General features: G+C 54.1%; 5 non-coding genes across 5 annotated transcripts; all 5 read left to right on the top strand.

The window, feature by feature from the left end:
- The first annotated feature begins 697 nt into the window (after window positions 1–697).
- Window positions 698–816, top strand: LOC124567972. The gene has a single exon (XR_006971098.1). It is a non-coding gene; the product is annotated as a 5S ribosomal RNA (ribosomal RNA).
- A 1,062-nt stretch (window positions 817–1,878) lies between these two features.
- On the top strand, window positions 1,879–1,997 carry LOC124567970. Its single transcript, XR_006971097.1, has one exon. It is a non-coding gene; the product is annotated as a 5S ribosomal RNA (ribosomal RNA).
- Window positions 1,998–3,059: 1,062 nt separating this feature from the next.
- Window positions 3,060–3,178, top strand: LOC124567969. Its single transcript, XR_006971096.1, has one exon. It is a non-coding gene; the product is annotated as a 5S ribosomal RNA (ribosomal RNA).
- Window positions 3,179–4,239: 1,061 nt separating this feature from the next.
- On the top strand, window positions 4,240–4,358 carry LOC124567968. The gene has a single exon (XR_006971095.1). It is a non-coding gene; the product is annotated as a 5S ribosomal RNA (ribosomal RNA).
- A 1,060-nt stretch (window positions 4,359–5,418) lies between these two features.
- Window positions 5,419–5,537, top strand: LOC124567967. Its single transcript, XR_006971094.1, has one exon. It is a non-coding gene; the product is annotated as a 5S ribosomal RNA (ribosomal RNA).
- The last annotated feature ends 463 nt before the right edge of the window (window positions 5,538–6,000 follow it).

Below are 6,000 nucleotides of genomic sequence, written 5' to 3'. Positions count from 1 at the left end.
TTTATTGTTTTGCAGCAGTGTACGACTGCAAACAAAAATGTATCTTTCGTCGCTAGAAGAGATGGATGCTTTGGCGACCCTCCTGTGTCTTGTGTCCCTGTTTCCGCACCTTTGCACAGGTCTGCTGGCCGCAAACGGCGTCTCGGACACGCCCGTTAGGCCCACGCCCGTCTCGCAGATGTTTGTCGTGCTTGTGCTGTCATATGGGCCACTACCCGAGCGGCAGCGAGCGGCAGTCGAGCAAAGTCGGGACAAGTCGGGACGGAAGAGGACAGGTGCGAATGCACTGCACAGATCACGCAAATATGTGGAAGCGCCCCGCGCGGCGTGTGTCAGGTGAGGAAGCTGCCGGGGGCGCCCTCCAGCAGGACACTGCTACAGCCCCCGCCGGATAACGGGAACAAGATGCGTCGCCCGCGAGTGTCGGACGCCGCACGCACCAAGCGAAACGAATGACAGGCGGCGCACCGAGCAGCCGCGTGTCTCACGCAAGTGGCGGTGCGGCGCGGCGCGGCGCGACCGCCAGTTCGGCAGACGCCTCTGAGACGCCGGACGCCGCGCACTCCGCGCCGCCTTCGAGGCTCCAGCTGTTGCGGAAGGACGTGCTCTGCGTCAAATGTGTCACCGAAAACGGCGATTGTGTGTGTTGGGAGAAGAGGCAGAGGCGTCTTCTGTCGTGCGGCTACAGTATAAGGGCGCCAACGGCCATACCATGTTGAATACACCGGTTCTCGTCCGATCACCGAAGTTAAGCAACATCGGGCCCGGTTAGTACTTGGATGGGTGACCGCCTGGGAACACCGGGTGCTGTTGGCTCCACTTCATTTTCTCCTTTTTACGCCGCTATCCCTGCCAGCCCTCTTTTCATACTACCTTTCTTTTGTTCAAACGTGCATCCTTAAGCATTTTAAACGTGCTAGGAATGCCTTGAAAATAACGAACCACTACGAATCGACAGATGTGATCTGAAATAAGTCAGGGCCACCTACTAGTTCATAGCAGTGCAAAACACCACAAAAAAAAAAAAAAAAAAAAAAAAAATTAAACGACTGTAATAAACATAAGATTCGATATTAATGGCCTCAGTTCGAAGAAGAATGTGCCAAGGAAGATTTCTTAAAAGTGCCTGAAGGTAACAAAACAGTATGAACCGACAGCTATGTTCTGAAATACGTCAGGGCTTATTGTTTTGCAGCAGTGTACGACTGCAAACAAAAATGTATCTTTCGTCGCTAGAAGAGATGGATGCTTTGGCGACCCTCCTGTGTCTTGTGTCCCTGTTTCCGCACCTTTGCACAGGTCTGCTGGCCGCAAACGGCGTCTCGGACACGCCCGTTAGGCCCACGCCCGTCTCGCAGATGTTTGTCGTGCTTGTGCTGTCATATGGGCCACTACCCGAGCGGCAGCGAGCGGCAGTCGAGCAAAGTCGGGACAAGTCGGGACGGAAGAGGACAGGTGCGAATGCACTGCACAGATCACGCAAATATGTGGAAGCGCCCCGCGCGGCGTGTGTCAGGTGAGGAAGCTGCCGGGGGCGCCCTCCAGCAGGACACTGCTACAGCCCCCCGCCGGATAACGGGAACAAGATGCGTCGCCCGCGAGTGTCGGACGCCGCACGCACCAAGCGAAACGAATGACAGGCGGCGCACCGAGCAGCCGCGTGTCTCACGCAAGTGGCGGTGCGGCGCGGCGCGGCGCGACCGCCAGTTCGGCAGACGCCTCTGAGACGCCGGACGCCGCGCACTCCGCGCCGCCTTCGAGGCTCCAGCTGTTGCGGAAGGACGTGCTCTGCGTCAAATGTGTCACCGAAAACGGCGATTGTGTGTGTTGGGAGAAGAGGCAGAGGCGTCTTCTGTCGTGCGGCTACAGTATAAGGGCGCCAACGGCCATACCATGTTGAATACACCGGTTCTCGTCCGATCACCGAAGTTAAGCAACATCGGGCCCGGTTAGTACTTGGATGGGTGACCGCCTGGGAACACCGGGTGCTGTTGGCTCCACTTCATTTTCTCCTTTTTACGCCGCTATCCCTGCCAGCCCTCTTTTCATACTACCTTTCTTTTGTTCAAACGTGCATCCTTAAGCATTTTAAACGTGCTAGGAATGCCTTGAAAATAACGAACCACTACGAATCGACAGATGTGATCTGAAATAAGTCAGGGCCACCTACTAGTTCATAGCAGTGCAAAACACCACAAAAAAAAAAAAAAAAAAAAAAAAAATTAAACGACTGTAATAAACATAAGATTCGATATTAATGGCCTCAGTTCGAAGAAGAATGTGCCAAGGAAGATTTCTTAAAAGTGCCTGAAGGTAACAAAACAGTATGAACCGACAGCTATGTTCTGAAATACGTCAGGGCTTATTGTTTTGCAGCAGTGTACGACTGCAAACAAAAATGTATCTTTCGTCGCTAGAAGAGATGGATGCTTTGGCGACCCTCCTGTGTCTTGTGTCCCTGTTTCCGCACCTTTGCACAGGTCTGCTGGCCGCAAACGGCGTCTCGGACACGCCCGTTAGGCCCACGCCCGTCTCGCAGATGTTTGTCGTGCTTGTGCTGTCATATGGGCCACTACCCGAGCGGCAGCGAGCGGCAGTCGAGCAAAGTCGGGACAAGTCGGGACGGAAGAGGACAGGTGCGAATGCACTGCACAGATCACGCAAATATGTGGAAGCGCCCCGCGCGGCGTGTGTCAGGTGAGGAAGCTGCCGGGGGCGCCCTCCAGCAGGACACTGCTACAGCCCCCCGCCGGATAACGGGAACAAGATGCGTCGCCCGCGAGTGTCGGACGCCGCACGCACCAAGCGAAACGAATGACAGGCGGCGCACCGAGCAGCCGCGTGTCTCACGCAAGTGGCGGTGCGGCGCGGCGCGGCGCGACCGCCAGTTCGGCAGACGCCTCTGAGACGCCGGACGCCGCGCACTCCGCGCCGCCTTCGAGGCTCCAGCTGTTGCGGAAGGACGTGCTCTGCGTCAAATGTGTCACCGAAAACGGCGATTGTGTGTGTTGGGAGAAGAGGCAGAGGCGTCTTCTGTCGTGCGGCTACAGTATAAGGGCGCCAACGGCCATACCATGTTGAATACACCGGTTCTCGTCCGATCACCGAAGTTAAGCAACATCGGGCCCGGTTAGTACTTGGATGGGTGACCGCCTGGGAACACCGGGTGCTGTTGGCTCCACTTCATTTTCTCCTTTTTACGCCGCTATCCCTGCCAGCCCTCTTTTCATACTACCTTTCTTTTGTTCAAACGTGCATCCTTAAGCATTTTAAACGTGCTAGGAATGCCTTGAAAATAACGAACCACTACGAATCGACAGATGTGATCTGAAATAAGTCAGGGCCACCTACTAGTTCATAGCAGTGCAAAACACCACAAAAAAAAAAAAAAAAAAAAAAAAATTAAACGACTGTAATAAACATAAGATTCGATATTAATGGCCTCAGTTCGAAGAAGAATGTGCCAAGGAAGATTTCTTAAAAGTGCCTGAAGGTAACAAAACAGTATGAACCGACAGCTATGTTCTGAAATACGTCAGGGCTTATTGTTTTGCAGCAGTGTACGACTGCAAACAAAAATGTATCTTTCGTCGCTAGAAGAGATGGATGCTTTGGCGACCCTCCTGTGTCTTGTGTCCCTGTTTCCGCACCTTTGCACAGGTCTGCTGGCCGCAAACGGCGTCTCGGACACGCCCGTTAGGCCCACGCCCGTCTCGCAGATGTTTGTCGTGCTTGTGCTGTCATATGGGCCACTACCCGAGCGGCAGCGAGCGGCAGTCGAGCAAAGTCGGGACAAGTCGGGACGGAAGAGGACAGGTGCGAATGCACTGCACAGATCACGCAAATATGTGGAAGCGCCCCGCGCGGCGTGTGTCAGGTGAGGAAGCTGCCGGGGGCGCCCTCCAGCAGGACACTGCTACAGCCCCCCGCCGGATAACGGGAACAAGATGCGTCGCCCGCGAGTGTCGGACGCCGCACGCACCAAGCGAAACGAATGACAGGCGGCGCACCGAGCAGCCGCGTGTCTCACGCAAGTGGCGGTGCGGCGCGGCGCGGCGCGACCGCCAGTTCGGCAGACGCCTCTGAGACGCCGGACGCCGCGCACTCCGCGCCGCCTTCGAGGCTCCAGCTGTTGCGGAAGGACGTGCTCTGCGTCAAATGTGTCACCGAAAACGGCGATTGTGTGTGTTGGGAGAAGAGGCAGAGGCGTCTTCTGTCGTGCGGCTACAGTATAAGGGCGCCAACGGCCATACCATGTTGAATACACCGGTTCTCGTCCGATCACCGAAGTTAAGCAACATCGGGCCCGGTTAGTACTTGGATGGGTGACCGCCTGGGAACACCGGGTGCTGTTGGCTCCACTTCATTTTCTCCTTTTTACGCCGCTATCCCTGCCAGCCCTCTTTTCATACTACCTTTCTTTTGTTCAAACGTGCATCCTTAAGCATTTTAAACGTGCTAGGAATGCCTTGAAAATAACGAACCACTACGAATCGACAGATGTGATCTGAAATAAGTCAGGGCCACCTACTAGTTCATAGCAGTGCAAAACACCACAAAAAAAAAAAAAAAAAAAAAAAATTAAACGACTGTAATAAACATAAGATTCGATATTAATGGCCTCAGTTCGAAGAAGAATGTGCCAAGGAAGATTTCTTAAAAGTGCCTGAAGGTAACAAAACAGTATGAACCGACAGCTATGTTCTGAAATACGTCAGGGCTTATTGTTTTGCAGCAGTGTACGACTGCAAACAAAAATGTATCTTTCGTCGCTAGAAGAGATGGATGCTTTGGCGACCCTCCTGTGTCTTGTGTCCCTGTTTCCGCACCTTTGCACAGGTCTGCTGGCCGCAAACGGCGTCTCGGACACGCCCGTTAGGCCCACGCCCGTCTCGCAGATGTTTGTCGTGCTTGTGCTGTCATATGGGCCACTACCCGAGCGGCAGCGAGCGGCAGTCGAGCAAAGTCGGGACAAGTCGGGACGGAAGAGGACAGGTGCGAATGCACTGCACAGATCACGCAAATATGTGGAAGCGCCCCGCGCGGCGTGTGTCAGGTGAGGAAGCTGCCGGGGGCGCCCTCCAGCAGGACACTGCTACAGCCCCCCGCCGGATAACGGGAACAAGATGCGTCGCCCGCGAGTGTCGGACGCCGCACGCACCAAGCGAAACGAATGACAGGCGGCGCACCGAGCAGCCGCGTGTCTCACGCAAGTGGCGGTGCGGCGCGGCGCGGCGCGACCGCCAGTTCGGCAGACGCCTCTGAGACGCCGGACGCCGCGCACTCCGCGCCGCCTTCGAGGCTCCAGCTGTTGCGGAAGGACGTGCTCTGCGTCAAATGTGTCACCGAAAACGGCGATTGTGTGTGTTGGGAGAAGAGGCAGAGGCGTCTTCTGTCGTGCGGCTACAGTATAAGGGCGCCAACGGCCATACCATGTTGAATACACCGGTTCTCGTCCGATCACCGAAGTTAAGCAACATCGGGCCCGGTTAGTACTTGGATGGGTGACCGCCTGGGAACACCGGGTGCTGTTGGCTCCACTTCATTTTCTCCTTTTTACGCCGCTATCCCTGCCAGCCCTCTTTTCATACTACCTTTCTTTTGTTCAAACGTGCATCCTTAAGCATTTTAAACGTGCTAGGAATGCCTTGAAAATAACGAACCACTACGAATCGACAGATGTGATCTGAAATAAGTCAGGGCCACCTACTAGTTCATAGCAGTGCAAAACACCACAAAAAAAAAAAAAAAAAAAAAAAATTAAACGACTGTAATAAACATAAGATTCGATATTAATGGCCTCAGTTCGAAGAAGAATGTGCCAAGGAAGATTTCTTAAAAGTGCCTGAAGGTAACAAAACAGTATGAACCGACAGCTATGTTCTGAAATACGTCAGGGCTTATTGTTTTGCAGCAGTGTACGACTGCAAACAAAAATGTATCTTTCGTCGCTAGAAGAGATGGATGCTTTGGCGACCCTCCTGTGTCTTGTGTCCCTGT

This window comes from Schistocerca americana, unplaced genomic scaffold (assembly GCF_021461395.2).
Source record: "Schistocerca americana isolate TAMUIC-IGC-003095 unplaced genomic scaffold, iqSchAmer2.1 HiC_scaffold_1426, whole genome shotgun sequence".
Taxonomy (NCBI): Eukaryota; Metazoa; Arthropoda; class Insecta; order Orthoptera; family Acrididae; genus Schistocerca; species Schistocerca americana.
Note: the sequence above shows the minus strand (reverse complement) of the source record. Positions and strands in the feature narration are given on the sequence as shown.